The 23834-nt window shown below is 37.3% G+C and overlaps 1 protein-coding gene across 3 annotated transcripts in view; it reads right to left on the reverse strand.

The window, feature by feature from the left end:
- DIP2 (disco-interacting protein 2) overlaps positions 1–23834 on the reverse strand; it is a 298193-nt gene that overhangs the window by 112866 nt on the left and 161493 nt on the right. The gene's annotated exons all lie outside the window — the stretch shown is intronic.

Below are 23834 nucleotides of genomic sequence, written 5' to 3' on the forward strand. Positions count from 1 at the left end.
TATTTTTGGGTTTAAGTGGTCGTTTTCTATCAAATCAAGCATGAAGAATCCGAATCCGACGTCAGAAATCACGTTTTCCGTACCCCAGTATCAATTTTCACCTTCAAAAAACACGGGGGGGGGGGGGTAAAGTACGCCGATCATTATTTGCCGGATTCCTGCGGCTAAAGGATAATTTTATATCAAATAAAGTACCGTATTGCCAAAACCGTATTGCCAGCAGCAACTGCGCTGGTTCGGCCACGTCAAACGAATGGAGCCGAGCCGCCTTCCGAAAATCACCCTTGAAGGATCCCTCCATGGCCTTCGCCCACGAGGCAGACCACGAAAACGATGGATGGAAAACTTCCACTTCGACAACGTCAGGATAGCCTCGTTATCACGTATCGCACCAGATAGAGCAATGTACCGAGCCCTTACGCATGAGCTAGCAAGAGGAGTGGCCCCAAAACGTCCCACGAGGATGGCCGGGACCTAAGTAAGTAAGTAATTGCCAAAAATGAGGTCAAAAAGTAGTTTTTTTTACTATTTACCTCATTTCCACCTTTAAGGGGCCTGTAATATGAGGACTTGCTAAGTATAATATCTTGAAAAACCACTTCTTTAATCGAGATCAAAACATCAGGTCAATCAGTTATAAAAGAAAAACGTTTAGAAATTAATCACAAGAACATTTCGATTTTAAAGCACAACCTAAAGCAAATTCTTCTTCCTGCTCGTCTTCGTTTTCGTCCTCATCCTGTCTTGCTGCAGCGTTAGTGCATAACGCCCCTTTACATTCCCCTCAGGCAAAGCTGCAGAGCAAACCGTTCCGACGGCAGCTGCATCTGAGCGACTAACACCCGCTGGTGCACTGGCACCGCACCATCTTCAGTAAGCTCTCCGGTGCTGGTGAAGCATCTGTCATAATGGGAAGATACATAGTCCGTGACGAAGAGAGGCGTCAACCCCACTATTCGGGCTTTAGCGAGTTTGACGTATCTTGCCACTTTATTATTGGAAAAAAGCACCTGCGAAAGGGATACTTTGCGACAGCCAAAGTCGGTGGAAGCCGCTCTGCCCGAACAAAAGCATTTGCACTTGCAAACCGCACTGTGAATGCTCGCACCCGGACATCCTTCAGGATCTTCTCATTGCTTTTCCCTTTGCATATGCGGAGCAAAGCTTTCTCTCCAGCTTCGACAATCTTCTGGTGGTTGGATCTAGGTGTCATGAAGATCTTGCAAGTATCCTTAAAAATCCCATCCTTAAGTGATAACCACTGCTGAAAGACGCTCAAGAAACCACTGCTGGTTTCCCTACGCCGTGAAGTCTAAATGTTGAATCGCAGCGAGACATTGCTTGGCAAACGAGTAGATTTTCTGCTGCTTCGGTTCCTAGTTTGTTCTTGATCCTTTTTATGTCGTACACTCATCCATTATTTCCATGTGTGTCTGTCTGTATAAAGATATCACATGCATCAAGCTTGGCATGGTACAGCAGAAGGATTAATATGTCGGTATCATTCCCAATAAAAGTGGTCCATGAAGTTTCAGCCCAACTGACTGAAGTTTTTACAACTAAGACATCGGCATCATCTTGAACATGTAGAACTTTGCATCCGGAGTTCACCAGCCTCTCAGTAAGTAGGTCGATGAAACGTTGTTTATTTTTGGGATTTCTCAGAAATTCCTCCTTACTTTTGACGATCTTCATGTTAGGAGAGAATTTAACCGTTGCACACGACAGACCTTTGGTTCTCTTCAGCTGTGTCCAATTTTTCGTTGTCGTTATATCAGTGTAAGAGTAAAAAACTACCGCTGCCTGGCCGAAATGTCTTGTGACATAATCAACGTAAGATCCTGCCACCTCAGAATATGTGGATACGGCAGTCCACGGGATTTTATGGACTAGCCAGCCACTGTCCAAAACTCTCTGGGAGGATGGCAATGTCACTCGACTCTTAAGTCCCTCAGTTTTCATCAGTGCATTTGTTAGAGAGGCTTTGTCGGCTGTTCTTATCACCTCGAACGAACTAAAGAGCGATGGTGGAAAAGTAAAGAGCTTGAACGACAGAACCTCATTCAAGTCAGAACCGCTATTGCTAGCTATTGCAGCCGGACGTTGAAAGATTAGAGCAGGGTTGACCATTACCCTCTCGCTATTTTTTCACCACAGAGACTCCTCAGCCATATTTACAGCTTTCTCCTTTCTCCTGAAAACATATTTGTCAATGTCTTTCGCTTCCATATCCTTTAAAATCGTTTCTCCCAGATTTGGCATCGTCTACGTTCACAGATTATGAAGCGCGGACACCAGTAACCACGTTCAACAGCTGTGAATCGTGCCAGAAGGGTTCTAGGGGCTCAATGTGTTGAACTATCTTTTCGATGTCCGCCATGTCTCTAGCTCTCCTCGAAGATATCACTTCTGCGTGATTTTCAATAGTCAACTCCGCGAGGCCAGTCAGTTTCTGCATGCGTTCGTTAACTAGAACCAAAGTAGGCATAGCAGATGTCCAAATTGTCTGCTGTAATTCAGTCATACCTCTATCTCTCGTCAGACCTCCACTCGTTTTCATACTTCTCATTAACGTCTGTTCAATCACCAAATCAGGAGAAAGTGCTGCCCAGTAGTTGTCTGTTCTTCGAATGAACAGGTATTCCTGAACGTTTTGTACTGCCCTGAATTGTCTTTCCTCAACTGAAACATCGACTGCACAAACAGCCAGGTAGATTTCGTGTAAAGATTGTGGCCGGAAGCAGCGAAGTAAGGAAGCAATTCCAACAACGACTGTAGATCAAGCTCAAGGTTGCCACTTCTTTCACCTCTCAGGTTCTTTCTCAGGATTCCAAGTAGATCCATATACTGAAACCAAAGACGGGCAGTTCTGGACTCGGATAATCGTTCTTTTGCACTTTGAACTATTTCATAGATAAGCTCTGCTGCTTCCAACACCTGCAATTTGTCGATGTCATCTCCTTCAAGGAGAGACTCGTACGCCGTTTTGCTCAGGTAGCATGTCATTGCCGTCAAACGCTCTGTTACCCAGTTCTGATGATAAAAGGTTCGCATAAAGGGCTACCTCCTTCAGACCATTGCCTCTCACTTCACGAGAGTCAGCTTTGCCTTGTAACATACTACGCCCAGTGTTAGGCGCATATACTTGACTTAGGATTTCCCGAGTCAGCCATAAAGTCCTGAGTCAGCCATAAGGAAGCCAATGGCCCCTAGGAAACTCATACGTGTGTGAAATCCACCCAGGACAACAATAGCATTTCTTAAAGCACTTGTGGCAGGCTCTGCATCGACGATACACCTTGCCTTCGAGTAAAGTGGTTGGTCAAAGGCAATGACTAGAGTTTTTTCCAGCTAAATGCGCGCTCGTTAGCATGCATAAGTGTAAAATAAACACAGGAGATAACGCTTGGGTTGTGGTTAATCCTTGGCAAAAAACGAATATTCGATTTTCCCGGATGAGGTAGCTTTTGGTGTATTGACCATATAAAGGCCGACCAGCTCATGTATGAGCTTTTGAAAAAGCCAAAGATGCGCCAGAGCGTTTCAACCTCCATTCATTGCCATAAGTGTCACCATTTTTTGTCAAGCAAACAAAAGTCCTTGGTTGCGACTTGGCGGGTTTTTGGTAAGTGTAGAATGGCACGGTGCCGATTGACTTCATCTCATCTCCACTTACTTCTTTTCTTGGCACTGAAAGCTCCGTTGCCGGAAACTCAGGTGTAGACACTTCAATAAGACCCATTCCATGAAAGGTATTCAGGCCGTCGATAGTAGCAATATCATAATTGACGCTGTCTCCTACATACTGAAAAAAATGTGCTTTCTCTTTGGACTCAACGTTTGATATACTGCTCCACATCTCTCAAATCTTTTTACCTCTAAGTACGAAGAGCAGAAGCCGAGATTGTGCAGTGTGTCAATTAAAAATCGCAGATCCCAGTTTATTCTTTTGTCTTTTTTTTGCGGAAGTAAAAAAAACGGCACAAACATTGTATATAGCCTCGAACACGCCAGTCTTCTATCAAGGACTATGGTAGGTGTCTCCACTGACTATGAAGAATGACACTAAGAAATGGAAACCGAAAACTGAGGGGGAGTGGGAGGGGATTCTGGAATACTGGTTTGAAATTAAACTGTTCGAGACTCGTATTCTAAGGTGCCATTCCTAGCTTGATTGGAAATGGTGAATCAACTGATAAGTGATTTTTCAGGTTTCAGGTTCATACATTTTTATAAACAAAAAAAAAAATCAATGTGAAAAAAAGTCGAAATAAACAAACAAGATGCTTTAAAACGCGACCGGTTGGATATCATGCATGCCAAATCATCAAACCAATTAAAATGAAAAAAGGGGAAAACAAAAATAATAACAGAAAATAATGATAAATATATAATGGCACAAAATATAAAAAATAAAATAAAAATAAAATATCTACAAAAAAAAAAAAAAAGCCTACTCTCGAACCATTAACACTACCAAATTCCTGAAAAGAAATGATTTTTAATACGGGTTTTAAGTTGCGGCACACTTTCAGCTTGACGAACAGAATCTGGACGAAATTAAAATAACTAGTTCATGTTGGTCAACTTTCACAGCCGTTTTTGGTAAGATGGGGTACTTGGCCACGTAAAATCAAGTTTTTAACTTCATTTTGGAATTCGCCGCCATTGATTTCATAGGAAACGGCCAAATAATCCAGCAGCCTCATAAATTTAAGTTTTACCCCGCCATCCTCCGGCCTTTATGGGTAGAAATGGGCATTAGGGTACTGAAAAACTAAAATCTGAATTCATATTTGGATTCAGCATGCTTGATTTAATAGGAAACAACTATTCAAACTCCAAAATATTTATAACCAGAAAAATCGATTTCCCCCCTCATTTTCCCCCTTAAAGGGCAAATTTGGGATACTTGTGCAGGAGGATTCGGGGGGATTTTTTTTTGTGTGATTAAGCTGATTTTTCTGAACATTTTGGTGTAAAAAAAAATTATGTTACAATTTCCCCGAGGTTTGACCATTGTTTCCCGTATTAAGCTTATTTTTCTGAACATTTTGGTGTAAAAAAAAATTCTGTTGCAATTTCCCCGATGTTTGACCATTTTTTTCCGTATCTTTCCTCCACTATAAGAATTGTGTTATTTCTGCTAATACTTGTGCTGAGATATTTTTTTTAGCAACCATTTCGTTTTTATTTATTTTTTGTGGAGATGGCAATAAGTTCGTGACACAATACGTTACATAAACTGTTCATGGGTAACTTTGACATTTTACATGAAACAGCTGAGAAAACACGAAAAGAAGATTCATTGTTGGATTAGATTTTGATAGAACGAAATCTGGTGAAAAAATAGCCGGAAATTTTTATACTTACTGGTTTGGTTAAGTAGCCTGTAAAGAACAAAAAAAAAGCACCAACACAAGTCAAACTTTTGTCAGAATGTTACCATTAGTCTTTTCTGTGCAATTTTATAATTCTGGAATTCAAAAGCTAGAGGCAAAATCAAGCCCAAGAAAGGGGGGGGTATCCCCCTTCTGCATCAAACGTAAAAAATTACATTTATATACACTTTCCTGATATTTAACAGCTAAACAAGACCTCTTCTATAATTGAAACTCCCAAGGGAAAATCCCAGGTATAAAGCTGACTAGTAACAGCAGTGAGCAATTAAAAACGCGGACCTTTAATGAAAGGCAAAAAAGTTCACACTCAGCAGCTTACCTAAAAAAGAATAACAAATATAGAATCTTCTTTTTTTCGGGGGGGGGGGGGGGTTAAGCCAAGGAAAGTGTTGTTATTACCATTATATTTGTTTTATTATTGATCAAACAAATTGGTACTTGTCTATTATATAAGTAGAATGCATCATCTGGATTCTACAAGACGTATAGGTAAACATTTCTACGGGACGTATACACCTTTTCCAAGAGAGTGAGTATCCCCATGCATATAGGTAATACTTCTACGGGACCTCTACACCTTTTCAAAGAGAGTGAGTATCCCCATGCATATAGGTAATACTTCTATGGGACGTATACACCTTTTCAAAGAGAGTGAGTACCCCCCCCCTCACATGGCCTTATACTTTGCGTGAAGATATATGATAACTAGATTTGTGGTTGGGATTTGAATAAAAGGAATGGTTTTCATTACAATGCATATTAGTAGGAGACTTGAATTTAAGGAGAATAGTATAGTTGACAGGGCATTTGTAGAGAAAAATGAGTGGTGCATTTACATTATTGGAGATTAATGATTTACCCGGTAGTATCAGTAGCAACGACATACGAGTACCCAATGTGGCTCTGAATATAACCGGAGGCTGTAGACTATGCCTTGAATGGGACGATATGTATGCTAGATACGTGATATCATTAAGCAAATTTAAGCAGGATGCGCAACTATGTTTTTCTGGAAAAGTAAATGTTGTGCATACAAGTATACTTTGGACAGCATTAGATATCCTATCAAAATATATTGATTAGAACAAAATGTGTCATTGAATAGTATTATTGTAATTATGTTCAATAAAATTGTTCCTAAATCAAAGATATTTTTCTTTCTATAGTAGACTAGCGTATATTTTTTAGAGTAAAAAAATTCTGGTTAGTCTGTAGTTGGTTGTGAGAGTGTTAGGACTAAAAAAATGGATAGATTTGAGAAAGAGCGAATCATGAGGAATCTAGTGCTTATGGAAAAACGTTTGATTCTAGATGACGATTTTCTAGAGCTGTCTATTCAAAGGACGATATTTTTTCGGGGAATGCTTGTCGATATAATGAAAACTGATTCACCATCTTAGACTATTGTATGAAGCTTCTACGTCGTGGTACAAATACAGTTAAACAATTTATTGATATATTGATCACGACATGGCAAAATGATATTTTGTATATGCTTTTAAACATTAGTTTAGAAATTTAGGACTTTTTTCATGAGAAAGATGGCATTCAAGAATGATTTACTCCTCTCTCTCTATCTCCGACAATTTTTTGTTGTTGCTAGCTCAGTTTCATTGTGGCAGTGAGAGCGTCAACACATGAAAAAATGTTCCATACAGCCGCTATGTATGTACTCACTGGGCAGCTTATCATCGTGTGAGAATTGCACAATGATTGAGAAGTAAGATGAAAAGTGTGGATTATACAACCTGCCTAAATCACATAAAGGATATGCAGTACAAATTAAAGATTGTAATTCCTGCCTTGAAGAGATGTGTGACCCTCATCCTAGAGGGCACCTATGCTCCAATTGCCATTATGATAAATGTAATCAGTGGGAGAATACATATCCCGGTATGATTGGAAAGAATCCTAACCGTGATTTTAGTTTATTGCTACGAGATTGGTATCGTCGTGGTTTTAGATTGTTCTGGGAGGAGGAGCCGGGTCAGCGATTTAACTTTTTGAACAACAAAAGAAAATGGTTTATAAGTCATAGTTGTCAAGACAATGGGTGTTATGATTATAATCCCACTGATTTTTATTTTGCTGTGACAGATTGTGTTTCGACACTTGAGGACACTGTTTGTGAAATTGCTTCAAATATGCAAATTGAAACATGTGAATTATATAGAATGAATGAGAATAGTATCATTGACTATACAAAGAGATATGACAAGAGTGAAGTTACACTCTACTGTAGAAAATGTGAGCTTGAAATTGCAGTACATTAGGATCAGTACACTGTGAATTCAGATAATCTACCTGTACTAGTTGTTGTCGACAAATACCTATACCTAGTAGAAGATGAAATCTAAAGAGTAGAAAAATCGTTTTATCATGTATATAAATTTTTATTATTATTAACAAACAATTTCACATACATTTTTAGAACATTTTATTCGTAGGGCACTAAAATCAATATTAAATACGCTTGTAAGTATATTTTCGACTAGAAAGTCGTTCAATCAAAGTACGTAAACGCACATGTCGATAAAATGCATGAAGCTATAGCCACGGCATCTTAACAAGAAAAATAGTAGAGTCTGACAATCACTTTTCTTAGTTGTTAAATTGTGCATTCTTCATTGATTTCGAATAGTGGTTTTCTCACTGCTTTCAATAAAGTGGCCCATGTATGGAATGTATAATTTATATAATAGGCCAATAGGATTAAAAAAATTCAATATTTTTTGCTGTTTGAAAGATGCATAGCCAATGCCCAGCCTTCAAAGTCAATGGACTTCTATTATCAATGATTAAGGGATTGTTAAGACTTAAAATATGTTCAATGAAGTTCAATAATATGCAAAAGGAACTATATTGGGACATGCCCAGATTCAAACTAAATACGTTGATTATTTGGTTTGTGTTCATGGTGCTAGGTCTAGTAGAACACTGCCATCGGGTGTTATTTCCCAATACGTTTCAAATTGACTCAGTGATATTAGCGTGATACTCTCAGTCAAAGCATCGGCAAATGTACACTCTAAACGTACATTCCCTGTTCGTACTATGCTCATATCCTCGACAAGTCCAAAACAATTACCCCATGATTTTTTGAAAACATTGAATCGGTTATTCCATTTTCAAATAGTTGAGAGGCATGATCTAGGGATTGCATGGTCAACTCGTACAGAGTTCTATAGGATTTTTTGTCATATGATAGAGTGTTCAGTGGAATACCATTCACTTTGCACACAAGGCTAAATATACCGAAAAAATTAAAATCATGGGGGATTCAGTCCAGGATCCAAAGGCACTGCCACTCTTCACAAAGGCCAAAGCCAATTTTGATGGGATTTCTCCATTGAAAAATGATGAATCGCTACGAGAGCCGTTTACGAGAGCCGGTGGCAATGTGACGTTGATTGGTGATCGTATGGGGGACAAGAAGTTTAATGTTGTTGCCATTGGCTCTTAGCTTTTCCACTGCCAATGCAGCAGAGCTCATAACCTGTGGTTTTCGGACGTGGAGAATTGCCGATGTGATAATGACATTCGCATCGGGTGCTGCTGGAGCTGTTTGTCTCAAAATAAAATTCAATGGGGCCAGCTATAACTTCATGTAAATTTCGACATTGGGGGGAGCATTTAGAATACATTGCAGATCCCATTATCTAATTGTCAAGCCAGATGATTCTTCTAGGTCATCGCTGTAGTCAAATCAGCATCAGTATAAACACCTGAATAATGTTTCTTGCCCAGTTATTTCCATATCAATTCCTTGTACGCTTTTGGTGTTATCTTCATAAATTGTATTTAACTTGCATAGTTTGATAAATTATTGCTAGTGTTCACCAATCTTCCATTAATAAATATATTAATTTGTTTGAACAGGTTGTGTAGAATACAGTTCTCGTAGGAGAGACCATTACCAGCATTTGGAGCTGTATTATCTGACTTTTTCTTCACCGCAACATTTAAATCAATACATGTTGGTGACAAATCCTTGAAATAGTCTTCATTGGACAATATCTTAAACTGTATATTTTCTGAGAAGGGTTGTTGGGGATGAAATTCTTCATAGTAGCCATATTTGACACTGACATCAACATTATCAGCATTGAATAGATTCAATGAGGAACTAATTGATGGATATGATTCCTTGTGGGGGAGATAAGTCATCTTAAGAGAAGAAATCCTTCTTCTTCTTCTTCTATTTAACAGCAAGCGGGCTTTTCAGTAAAACTATTTAGCCCTTTTCCTTTTGATTCACTCTGTGGGCTACAGAGCTACTGGCTTGATTGCCTCATATTTATTATATATATTCAGATATCTTTCAGAAGATCTTTCAACTCAAGGAGTTCAAATATAAGATGATAGATGTCGATTTCTATGCTCTGTGTGCAGGTATAGTTGGCTAGGCTCTTGGCTGATAGTGGAATTTTGTGGTGTTTAAAGTATTTTAACAGTTTAGAAAGCAAGGTATGTTGTGCAGACGTCAGCATATTACATTCAAATAGACAATGGTCAATTGTTTCATTATTCATGTTACAATGCCTGCAAAGAGGGGACAGGGGAATTGAACCACTTGAATTAGAGCTCTTATATGAGAATGCAAGGAAATTTAGTCCATTTGTTCCAGAACGAATTCTATGATAAATTTTAGAAAGATAATTATTGGGAAAGGGGGAAAGGATAGGATTAATCTTATTAAAATTAATATCCGATAGCCTCCATCGGTAAATGTCTCTAATTGGGATTGGTCTCCCACTTGGCTGGTCAATATTTATAGCATTTTTTGCTATTTCATCAACCTGAGGATTACCACTTATTCCAGAGTGGCTAGGAATGTACTGAAAGTAAGTTTTTATGCCACTTGAAGCAAGATTATCAATAATACTGTGACAATGATAAGCGTCAATGTCCAACTTATATTGTGGAGCTGAGGCCAGCAACTCAAGGCTTGATAAAGAGTCGGAATAGATGATAATATTATTCAAATTTTCAATCAAAGATTGGTTTTGCTTAAGGTGTTCTAATGCCATGATTATGGCATTTAACTCAGCTGAAATTATGGATAAATTATTAAATAATCTCTCGCCCATTGCAATTTTCAGGTGAGGAAGGAAAACACCACTTGCAACCTTCTCATTCATTTTTGACCCATCAACGAATATTTGGAGGTGATTTTTATAGGTAATTTTATTAACTTCTGCAAATTTTTTCTGGACAAAAGCAATTTGGGATAAATCTTTATTCCATTTTGAAAATTTAGTATTTATTATGGGAAATGACCAATTCCATGGAGGGGATTGGGGGAAAGTAGGTGCAATAGACTTTTCTGGTACAGGGAACTTCTTTTAGAATATTGGCATACTCATCTGCAATAACTCTATAAATGGCTTGATTTCTTAAACAATTATGTAATGTGTGTGATCTATATGATTCAATTTTTTTAAGATGTTTTATCAATAGAAAGCTACGTCTCTCTCTTATTGTTGTTAATCCTCTTTCCATAAGAAGAAACTTGGTGCTTGTGGGTTTCCTAAGACCAAATATGAGACGTATTATATCATTTTATGTGGTTTCAATTTTTTGCATCTGAGTCTTTGCACATGCACCATAGACAATGAACCCATAGTCAATATGAGGTCTTAAATGTGATTTATAAAACTGGAGTAAGGTTTTCTCTTTACAACCCCAGGGTGTGGAAAGAAGTCTTTTTAGTATATTTGCTTTTCTATAACAATTTTTTATTGTGTTTGAAATGTGGAGGTGGAAATTAAGTTTTTGGTCAAGCATGAGACCTAGGTAATTAGTATGATTATCTTCTGGAATAGTTGTTTTATTTAAAGTTAGTTTTGCATTAACATGGTTTTGCTTTCGGTGAAATTAGATTATTTTTGACTTGTTAGGTGCAATGGGTAAATCTGAATGTTGAGAGAATTTTTCAAACTGGAAAAGTGACTTTTGCAGATTTGACTGTGCTATCTGAAAGGTGTTGCCAGATGACCATAGCACCAGATCATCAGCATATTGTAGATTTGTGTGGGTTAGTTTCATGTCCAAGAGATATAGGGAAAATAGGAGGCAACTGAGGACTGCTCCCTGAGGTAGGCCTTTGTTTATTGTCTTTTGGGGTGAAGAGGCTGAACCAACACAAACAATGAAACTTCGCACTTCTATGAAGGATTTAATAAAGGATACTAGCTTAGGAGGTACTCCAAGGTTTGCAAGTTTATTTAAAAGGATTTGGTGGTTCACATTATCATATGCTCCTTCAAAATCTAGGAAAGCTGCCACTAGGATATTATTTTTTGAAAAAGATTCATTTATTGCATTTGTTAGCAAAATGAAAGCATCTGTTGAGGAGTGGTATTTCCTGAATCCAGTTTGAGTGTGTGGGATCATGTTATTTTTCTCAACAAACCAGAGGAGTCTGTGATAAATCCTTTTCTCCATTATTTTCCCCATCCCAAGTGAAATCATTATGGGCCTATAAGACTCAGGGTTATCTTTTGGTTTATTTTTCTTTAGGATTGGTAGGAGGGACGAACATTTCCATATATTGAGGAACCTAGAAGATGCCCAAGCGTAATTATAACAATTTAGCAGTTCTTGTTTGTATGAAGGTGTGAGATTCTTTATCTATGTAGGGTGTATATTGTCATAGCTGCTGCTAGTTTTGGACCTAATATGATGTATTGCATTATTCAATTCCTGGATTGAAAATGGATTAGTTATGTACTCGGATCCTGGGCGTGGATGGTAACTAGAGTTCATAGGAATTGTGGACAGTTTGCTTTGATTATTTGATGTTAGCTTATTAACCAAAAGAGTTGCAAATAGGTTAGCCTTTTCATTATCATTTTCATAATGGGTATTATTATGTATAAGCTCATACAGGAGTGGGTTGGGATAAGTCTTTTTCCCACATATGTGGCTTATGACTTTATGTATAATTGGCTCATGCGTTTCTCTGGAGAGATTATTTGCAAAATTATTCCATTATTTATATTTAGAATCTATTATAGTCCTTTTTAGATTAGATTATGCTTGTAATTTTTTTAAATATGTAGTAGGTGTTGGTTTTTTTATGAATTCTGTCCTAGCTGCCTTTTTTATCCTCCATTTATTTAGGCACTCATTTGTCCACCATGCTTAAGGAATTTGTTTAGGGAATGTTTTCTTAGGTGTTGTCCTGGGGATAGCATGTTTAGCTGTATTTATTAGTAAAGATGTCAACGCTTCAGCATGTGTGTCAACTGTTGTGTTAGAAATGCATGAACTTTGGGTGAAACTTGTAATTTCATCATTTAGCTTATTTTGGAAAATAGACCAATTTGCTTTAGTGTTGATATATTTGGAGGTATGAAATGAAGTTTCAGCAGGTTCATTTAGGGAGCAAACTATAGCAAAGTGGTCTGTACATAGACTATCAATTTTATTTATGTAAATTTTGTTCAAAAAATTTAAAGACACAATTTTTAGGTCAATTGTGGAGAATTTGCCACTTTTGGGGTTGAAATATGTATTCAGGTTTGGAGGGGTGGCAACAGCTAATTCATTTTTATTTGAAGTCATATGCTCAATAAATTTACCAGCTTTATTTGCTGGTTTATTCCCCCACAAAAGGCTGTGGGCATTGAAATCACCACAAATAATGATATTTTTTAACATATTAGAATTATTTATATAATTAAAGAAATCCTTGGCATCTGTAGTTAGGCCATTAGGGTTATAAAAGCTTATTATGTAGGTTTTTAAATTATTCAGCCAAACACTTGTACCAATTACATCAACATCATTTTCAAAATCTGGAAAATTGATGCCACAAAATTTTATATTATTATTAACTAATAAAGCTACACCACCTCCTTTTCTCTCTGAAGATCTATCCTTTCTCAGAAAAGTATATCCCAGAGACTTAATTTGTTGATTTTGGGTTAAATGAGTTTCCTGGAGGCAAGCAATATTAATGAAATTATTATTCATAAATGATATTAGTTCATTTAGCTTATTTTCTGTGAGTGATCTTACATTCCACTGGATTATTGATAAATGTTGTGTTGTTGATTTATTCTTCATATGACCGTGTATCAATGTTCAGCTTTGTTAAAAGTAAAGCAAGATCTTTTTTTGCTTGAATGAGCATATCATCTGGGATGTGGATTTTTGCCAATTCTGCAATAATTTTTGTTTTCTGTAGTTGATGTATGTTCATGGTCTGAACTGCATTACAGTTTAGAATGAATAAGCATATATTTGGGGATTGCATTTTTGGTAGTGCATCCTGTTTGTTGGTTAAGGGATTGATTCCTGGTAGTGTTTCTGGTTTGTTTCTTCTTGGGAGGGAGGGCCAGGCTGGCCTCATCTCACCGGAAAAGGAGGCTTGTTGGCTTGGTGATTCCTTCTGAGAGGGATTTGAGCTAGGGGGCTTAGAAGATGGTGTTTTCTATGGGGTGCTTCATGCATTGGGGGCATTTGACTTGGGGGTTTTTGTTGCTTTCAATACAGGCTTTATTATTGTTGGGCAGCATTTGCTTCCATTGCTGCAAAGGGATATGGGATGGCTTTCTCTGTTGATATTTGGAGTGTTAGAGCTCTTTTCTTTGTATGCAGGGCATAATGATTTATTTGTAGATTCATAAGGGCCTTTGCAATTGATGCATGTAGGCTGAGTGTTGTTGCAAGTTGTCAGCTCTTCAGGATGGAAAGATTTACAATTACTACACTCTTGGAGAATTTCATTGCATTTGTTTGTCGTGTGTCCCAGTTTGAAACACTTCTGACACTGAATAGGCTTAGGTTTGTATTCCTTGTGTGGTTCGATTTGCCCAAATAGGAATAATTTTTCTGGGATATCAATTTTATCTTTTAGTGTGAATAAGAAAGATCTACTAGTTTTTAGGCCATTAGAGTTAGGTTTTCCAAGTTGGGTAACATCCTCAACTGGGATTGTGTTTCCAGCCCTATCTGAGAGGGCTTCTTTTAACTCCTGAGTAGATATCTCTGGGAGAACATTATAAACTACTATTTTTGTTGGTGATTGTTTTGGGTTCCAATAAGATGCAATAATTGGGGTATTCAGAAGGGATTTAAGGTTAATTATTGTATCTGCTGATTTCTGATCTTCTACAGCTATTAGCAGATATCCATCATGGTTAATGTTAAGAGAGAACATTGATTTTAGCAATTTAAAAATTGCAACTCTTATTGCAGAGATCATTTTTATTTCAAAGGGGGTAGTGGGAGTAATTTTAAGGTAAATTCCTAAGTGTTTGGCGGGAGAATCTTGGGCAGGGAGAGGGGACCTGCTTTTGGTTGGGGAGATTTTTTTCCTTTTTTTTAGAACTTCTAGAGAGGACCTCTTGAAACCCATTATCATCTTTTATGGTTACATTAGCCCCTACACTTATCATTGTCCTATTCTCCGAATTGGAGCTATCATTAGAACTTTGAGATAGGGTGCTTGACCAGCCAGGATGGGTATCTTTCACTGTGACATTTGCACTGGAATTTGATTTTAGATCCGGGGGGACTTTTTTTTTGGAGGACTTCTAATAATTGCCTATTGGAAAAAGCTTTAAAACACAAAAATAATACTAAAAACAAGAAGGGAAAATAGATGATATCAAACCGTCTGCACTATACTATGGGGAGGATAGCCCTGAGGATGACTTGAGCAGAATTGGTTTGGTACAACTGCTGATTAGATGTTTAAGTCAAAATTAACAAATACCTGCCATGTCTTTGCTTGCAGCTTTATAGCAGGCTAAGCATGGATCAAATGTAATATCTTATCGTCAAAATCAAGCAGTAAAGGAATAATCCACTTAGGATCACTAAATTAATTCAATGAAGCCGCATTAGTTTTGTTCAAATATTTGTTCCAACATTTTCAGCATTGAATAGATTCAATGAGTATCTGATTAATGGATAGGCTTCCATGTGAGGGAGATAAGTCGTCTTAAGAGAAGAAATCCTTCTTTGATCTAAAAATCTTTTTCTTCTTCTTCTTCTGCTTAGTGGTCTACTTTGCTTTCGTTTTTAAAGTTCTGCTTTATATCCTTTACGTACTGCCTTGGGTAAGGCTAATAAGTAAAAGACATTTATACGCCCTTATTAGTCTCTCTCCATTTTGTTAATAATTGAGATGGTAACCAATGACTCTTGCCGAAGATCTAGAGTTTACCTTAACACTCCTCGAAATTCTTGCCCGACCCCCAGTTCTGTAGTGTTGAGACAGTAAAATTTGATGCAGCAGGTACAAGATATTTTCTGGTAAGGGGCAGTGCAGAACGAAATAGCCTAGCAAACCAGCTACCAAGACCATAGCCAGACATTGTAGTACGCCCCTTGTAGTAGTACAATCTATTGCCTATTTGACGTGGACTCAAAGCACCATCATAGCACTCGATGTCTGGACAGACAAATGGAATTCTTCTATTGTTCATTTTAGGTGATTGTGCTGTCACTGACAATGGATCGAAAATTACATGTAATCACTGCTAAGCCTTTTGTTATTGCTAGAGGATAACCCAATTCACTTCTTAGTGTTACCTGACAGAGTTCCAGATACGAAGTGTTTATAAGAACATACATAAGATGCTTTATATTATAGTGATGAACAAGTTCATGAGTTGTTTTTCGTTCAATAACACGTAGGATGGGGACATTTGAATTACCGACTCTCGACGTTTCCACAAAGGATGCATAGAGAAATATGCAAAAGTCCGAGCCGAAACCAGGTGCATAATCAGCGAAAATAACTTGATCCATCCCGTAAACGGTGCCAGCATTTTCCCCATTGATCATATTCTGTTTAAAGCCAAGAACGTCTCTCAGATTATCATTGAGAATAATGATTTCAGTGTCAACAGGTGAGGTAATGTAAATCCTATCGTGTTCCAATGAATAATTAAAATGGAATGTACCATTCCTACGATATGAAATTTTTCTATTGATTGTACGACACAAATCTGTCATATTATCGTATTCAATATATTTCAATTTGGCATTTGGATATTCGCTAGATTTAAGTGCTTCAACCCATTCATAGTCGACAAAAAGTGTCCAATCGAATGGTATAACTTTTATATCATATACACGATCCTTTCTAAGGATGTCATAGGTATTTTTGAGAATACAGTCGACAAGAGCCACTTCATACGCACCGTCAAATTTCATGGCGGGGGAGAGTTTGTCCAAAAATCACTTGTCATATTTAAGTCGTTGTAGAGGATTGGAAACGTTGGACATAAAAGTTACATAGAAATTATTGGGCATTGTCAATATCTTCAACACCGATCCAAGAATCAAAATCGGAGTTGTATCCTAGCCACCGAACAAGTAACTGTTTCCTACCCCTGCGAGTACGAGTCTTTAATATCTTTTCAATTTGATAGATTTCACTAGTATTTTTAACATTTTGTAGTTCATAGTCATAAAAGCCGCCGAGAATCTTCATCTTTGGTATCGCGCAAACGATAAGTTATGGGTTTAGTGTCTAGGATTTTTGCCACTTTAAAAAGTTCGGTGGATCACAAGTAATTCCCCTTTTCAAAAATATTAGTTGTTCTATTAATTCAAAAACTATCACCAACATTGAATTTATTTTTCTTCTTGACAATCGTTTCATTGGAATACTGTTTAAGAAAGGTGTTAATTGTATTATGACCAGAATGATGAACTTCCATTGGGGTTAAGTTGAACAATGATCTATGATGTCATTGATTATAAATCAACATGATTTTATCTAAATCGTGAATAAAAGCCGGTGTATATTTCAATGTACAATCTCTTGAAATTAAAAGTTGAATAGTTCTTATCAATCGTTCGGCCAATGCAGCCTTTATAGGACCATGACTATGATAGAGCAGTGTACTATATTTCATTAATACTTTTGCAACGTGAGGATTAACAAATTCCCTACCGCAATCCATTTTAATTTTCGTATATGAATCCTGTTCGAGAATACTTTCAATGGCCTGAGCAACTTCAATGTCTCTCTTTGTTCGCAATGGAATTGCATATGCATAGCGACTAAAAAGACTAACTGTAAGAAGAATTTACTTGTTAGGTTTACTTTGAGGTCTTGGAATCTCACCTAGGGTTGGGAGACCGGCTTGCTTTTTTTACACTGGGTAAAAGGCGTTTGTTTCTTGATATTGAGGGGCGAGATATCTGTAAGTTTTATGCAAAGTGTTACTTGATTTATTTTTTTTATATTCATTTGCAACTTTATTTTGAACACATACTATTTTGAAAAGACTGTTGGAGAAAACTTATACTCCCCTTTTCCCCAATGTTTTTAGAAGGATCTTTATGATCTTCAATCAATATGAACAAAAACACATAGAGTAGCCTCCACTACCCTTTTGTATACTAGTTGCGGTTGGTGACATTATACGTTTTCGCTTTTTCCCTGCCAGCATTGTCAAGTTTTTTCCTCTAGGTTTGCTAGTATTTTCCAATATTGATGTAAAATCTTCTTCTTCTTCTTCTTCCTCTTCATATTTTAATGGTGTTGATGTTGATGCATGTTCATTTATTTTTCTTAGAATTTGTCTAATGCTAATGAGACTTTTGGGAAATTTTAATGCGTTTGGAAAATTGTATAGATGAGTGTAAAATGATAATAGTCCTTTACGATTTGTAACCATATTATAGATTAAATCAAGTAGATTATAGCTCTTGCCCTGAATTATAATCCCCTTCTCATTGCTCTCAACTTGAATATGATCTTGACCACTTTCCAAGAGTTAGGCTAGGAGTCGTTTACACTTTTCGCAATATGACTATGGCTTTAGATTTCCGATTGTCGGTAAACTTGAATCTAGGTCCTAATGCTTTATTTACGCCTCAGAAGCAGCAGAATCCTGAAAAGATGATTCTTTTTTGTGGTTAACACCAGCAGTGAGCTTCATGAGATAGGATTTGTGTTCTTCTGATCTTCAAAGTAAATCTTGAAGTAAAGGCAGTTTTTTTACCATCCTCAATATTTCTCGTTGTCAAGAAATTTAATCAGATTTTTCTCAAAGTGTTCCACGGGGGAGAGAGCGGGTACTATTGGAGTCAATTTATAGAGTTTTGCCATTCTCTAGAGAAAACTGTTTACAAGTCCTGCAATTATCGGTATTAAATGTGTGAAAAAGCTACCACCCGCTTGAAGAAGTCGTTTCCTTTTAAAATTCTTTCCTTTGTTTTTAGAGGCCAATGTACGTACAATGGAACGATGTTGCTTTGCCTGTTGCTTAACTACTTCTGGCAGTTGAACATTGCCCTCGGTCAAATTTAAACAAAATTCAGATATTAGATTAATGAAATCATTGTCAATACCATGTTTGAGTATGGCTTTCCTAAGCAAGGGTTTTGAAGTGCTTAGAACTGAAAACAGATGTCTATTTTTCATGTAGTTTCTTCAGTGTCATGATAGCGACTAATAGGTCTTTTTAGTGTTCACGGGGAGACATACTGTAATTTCATTGTCAAAAATATCTGTGACTACACGCAGATCCTCGGGTGTATTTTGATTAAGATCCAATAGGATATAGCCGTAGGGTTTATTTGTTGCCTGATTGTTTGCTGAGAGGAGAAATTTAGGGGCGCCTGGATAGATTTGTTTATTGAGTTATTAGGGAGCTAGAATCACGAACAACTCTGTAGATGATATAGTAGGTGCAGTTCAATGCAAGTGTTTACATACATTTGCTCTGATGAAAGAGATTGTGTAGAACCAGAGTAACGGAAATCTGTTCATGATGAGAGCGAACGGTGAATAATTGCAGCATTTCCTGGGACTATTGTTCAATAGATTCAGCCAGATCGTCAATAATCAGCCAAGAGTTTGCTTCAATAATGTTGAAAACATCAAGTCCCTGTATGAATTGTATCTGCACTAATCCCGTCGTGGCAATTGCTTTTATTTTATCGTATGACTCCTGCCAAATACTGTAATAATAGTAGATGTTTTTCGGCTTTTCAACAAACATTTTATTGCAATTTTTACTTATTTTAGTTAAGAGTTTTGTTTTGCCTGACATTGACGGCCCACACAGAAACGATCTGAATGGTGTTTTAAATTGATACATGTTCACTTCAATAGTTCACCTGGACAACTAACTGTAGACCATAGTTGTCTAATGACTAAATAATTTTGCTACTACTACTCCGTTCAAGAACAAAATCAGTAAAGAATCATATTTCTTGTATTATAAACAGCACTTTACATAAAACAAAGAAAAATACACTTTTTTAATTTATTTATAAAAAATGCACTAGAAAAAGCACTTAAAATAATATCACTTTTTTAATTTCAATGAAATATTTATATTTACAAAAAAAAATCTGCTCTAAGTAAAAAAAGATAACTTTGGTAGTGGCAGTGGTCCCCCCGCTGGCGGCCGCCCCCCTCCCCCCGGCCGCGAGGCCTCCCTCCAAAGGTTTTTGAAAAAATTTACTTGACTTTATTCAAATCGAGACTATCTCAAAGGTTAACACTTTCTGTCTGGTCGAAAGTTAAATAATGCCCAAGGGGAAGGGTATCTACACCATCTTGAAAAACAAAGACCATGTCGAAGACGGAACTCATGGAAATTTTTTCTATAGTTACAGTAAAGTTCCTGTAGTTGTGTGAACGAATTGCCAGCAATATGGCTCGTGAAATTGTATTTTTAAAAAAACAATTCCTCTAAATGTTCATTTTGAAATGGTTATCCAAATAGCACGTTGGCACTCCTTTGCATCTTTTTTTGATTTCCTCGTCATTTTTTTGCATAAAATACACCTTCGGATTTACAAACACACAACGGGAAATCATGTCGCTTCCCATTTCTGATTTAAAAATAAAAGCTGATTTGGCACCAGACGTTTTACAACCTCTGGGTAAAGCCCATTCCAATTGGTGTAGTCAGTCTATGAGCTGTTAATGTTGCCGTGCGCCAAATCCTTAAGTATATTTGGGGTTTTTACTCTTGACAATAAGGGTTTCTCGTCATCATAGAGGGCTCCTGCGTGCACCTGCTTCAGATCTTGTATCCTGTACACATTGTCTCAGGACTTCAATTTGAGCCCCTTTGATGCCCCCTGGATCATGCAATCCTAATCAATATTTTTATTTATGGCAATGCTTCTTTTTTTTCTATTCCGTATCACGCTGTCTGCGCCAATGATTGTGAAGGAAGTGCAATTTGGATCGGCAATAATTCAAGCATATTGTTCGGGATCGGTAACGTCGTCACAACGATACCTATTACGAACACTCTCACAAATTTTGTCAAAAGCAGAATGCAAAATAAGTATATAATTTCCTGTTATAGCTATTATCTAGGTGTCAGAGAGCATCTTGACAAAAGCTTCAAAAGATGTTTTTATATATGGTATTCGAATAAGACGGAATACTCTGTGGACCTCCACGACTTTAAAACCGCTGTTGCACTTCCATTTTAAAGTCACATGATGCACAACAATATTTTTTTCGGCAGAAGGTCAGCAATAAGTTTTTGTTTTGAAGGTGACCAATGCAATCCGTCCACCTCGACTAAACGCCTATTGCGAGGGCTCAAAGAGTCCCTAGTCAAAGGTCTATTGATGCACGGGAAAACAAAATCCTTTACTGAATCGTGAAGCTCGAGTAGTATAATCCCATCAATTTAAAACAACCATCCAAATTGCCCAGTCTATACAATGCTGTCAATATTGGGGACATGGGGAGGATGAGGGGCATTGAACCATTTATAGTCACCACATGGTAATACATAATGGGAGCTGGCCAAGGGGTGGACAGAATTCATATTAAGAACAACTGCCTCCGATTTTGTCCCCGTCTTCTCTCCAGTTGGATCAGTTTCCAAGATACGATCCCCGTGAATAACATCCACCCCTCATTGACCTCTCAATAAACAGATGCTGATCGATGTCAGTGATTAGCCCAATTTTTTCCCACTAATTTTTGGGATGAGGTCCATCACCAGACGAAGGGAAGAAAAATAATACCCTGAATCAAGATTAAATTCCCCATCGATTTTGTCCGTATTTTTACACATAATGTCTAACAAAAGTTAACGTGTCCCTCGACAAATAAAGCTTGCAATAGTCAAAGCAATTTTTAAACCCTCCTTCTACCCAAACTTTTTTTTTTAACGAAACTTTTTAGATCGGGGGTTCAACTCAAACCCTTATGCCTATAGTAAAACAATTTAAACGATGGAATAGTGTTTTTAGTGTATCTTAGCAATGTACAGTACGAATCATAAGGCAGGTTACCCTGTGCCTTTAACGATTCATATAAATCATTTGAGACCAGTTATCTGAGAAGGGGGAAAGTGTTGCGACCGGTAGTGTTTTTCCGTACCTGAATTCAGTCACTTAAGGATAAAACTGTAGGAATCTAAAAAGCGAATTTTATTCGTGTACTCATCATTGTATTGAAAAAATATCTACAATACATTCCAAAACAAGCAATTGTTCCGACGATCTAAGGTATGGTTTTTTAGAAAAAGGTATCTGTAAACCATGCACCACCAACTGATCCATTTCTTTTAAAACGCCGTTCCTGGTAGCACACACTTCAGGTCTTATTTAGAATTATTTATGAGAACCGGAAGAAAGATTTGCTGTTTAATTTTTAAATTACATGAATTGTGAGCCCACCCCCGAAAGTTACTTTTTTCCCGTTGAATTGGGGTCAATAAGGTGATTGTGATCCTGGACTGCGTCTTTTGGGGCAAGAACACCCCTACAAACCCAACAAAGTGTCCTCTTTTCTAGTGCCAGTTGCTCCTTATCTGATAATGACATTGGGTAGTTGGTTTGCCGCAATCGTGAAATTACACCGTTTGCTGTTTTTATTAAAGACACCAATAGCTTCTCCATGCTACCCTCCTCATCCATAGCCAAAAAAAAACTCTTCCAGCTGCATTTTATTATTAGAATCGCGACGGGCATGCGCATAGGAACACACAACTAGTTTGTGTTAATTGACTATATTTGGCCTTGATGGGTCTGATACCTCCACCAGTCTTGATTCACAGTCCAAACATACTTTATCAACTTGTAGCAGGAAATTTCCTAAGTTTTTTAATTGTAAAGTATCTTTGCTTTCTGTAGGTATTTCTATTCGCTGTTTGCCATTAATTTTGCTATGTCTCATGTGAGCCGAGAATGTTTACTCAGATCTGAATGCAGAAAGGCATATGGGACAATAGTGGCGTTCCCCATATTTTTTGCCTTGGGATAGAATTCGACTTATTGCCGTAACGGGGAAAAAATTACCAACGGAATTTATATCTTTGGGAGGTTCGTGGATAACACAAACCCAATTTTTAACATTATACATCATCGGTGTCCTAATTGAATACAAAATTGCTTGTTTATTTGGTTTCATTCCCTCATTTACAAACTCTGTGTCATACTGGAAAACAACCACCCCCAACCAAAGATTTTCATTTGCTTTTTCAAATATGGTTATTCCTTTCAAGGACACCGGATACTTCCCCTCTAAACAACCAAAATTTACTTTAGGGAAATTTTCCCCACTGTTACGAGCAAGTCCGTCGAGATTTTTCATTGTAGAATCATTTTTTAATGTTTTATGGGCTGCTGCTAAAAATGCGTATTTAAAGCATTGCAGCCCTGTTTCAAAACTGAAACCCTGAACTCCTTTGGTAGCCGACAAATCTGGGTGGTATTTTATTTTGTTACCTCACCCTCCCCCTAAAATAAAGTTTTTTTTAAATCTACTGAGATTCAGATTCATATATTCAATGAATAAAATTGTGGAGCCACTTCCCTTATCGTTAAATATGTCCGAAGTTGAAATTAATTTATTAACCCAGATTGAAAAAATACTTTGAAATTTAGTTTGACCCGGGTAAAAAGTCTCATTGCCAGTTAAAAACGGAAAGTAAAAATTGTCCCCAGATGTTCCTTTATGAAAATAAACTTTTTAGCTTCCTGCATACTTATTAACCCCTTGACCCCCCCATGTCTGAATGTGACTTTCAATAAGTTCTTAACTTTAGTGGATTTAGGTTTGGAGAACATTTACTGGGTCTGCTAATATAACGCTCCCGTCAATCACGTTTTCCTCGGGAGGATTAAAATCTACCCTATGTGTTTGTAAGTGACCTAGAGCAGATTCTAACAAATAAAATTCGCGTAGTTCCAGGGACGTGACACTATTTTCATGTTCTGCACCTATTAGCACAGGATCCAATTCACTAATTATAAAGTCATCGTCAAAAACGTCCTCGGAAAAATTAGGTCCAACAATTTGCATTGTTGTTGCTGTATTACTACTATTAAGCGGAATGGTGGGGGGTGACATAGAATTGTCAATAACACCAACCCCAGTCTGTTCAATTGCAATGGTTGGAGATGGCATGAGGTCCCCTAGGCCTGCTAGTACGTATTCCAAGGTGTTTGGGGACAATTGATCTAGCCACC

The sequence above is a fragment of the Artemia sp. Qi Xiang Cuo genome, chromosome 13 (assembly GCF_049724085.1).
Source record: "Artemia sp. Qi Xiang Cuo chromosome 13, ASM4972408v1, whole genome shotgun sequence".
Taxonomy (NCBI): Eukaryota; Metazoa; Arthropoda; class Branchiopoda; order Anostraca; family Artemiidae; genus Artemia; species Artemia sp. Qi Xiang Cuo.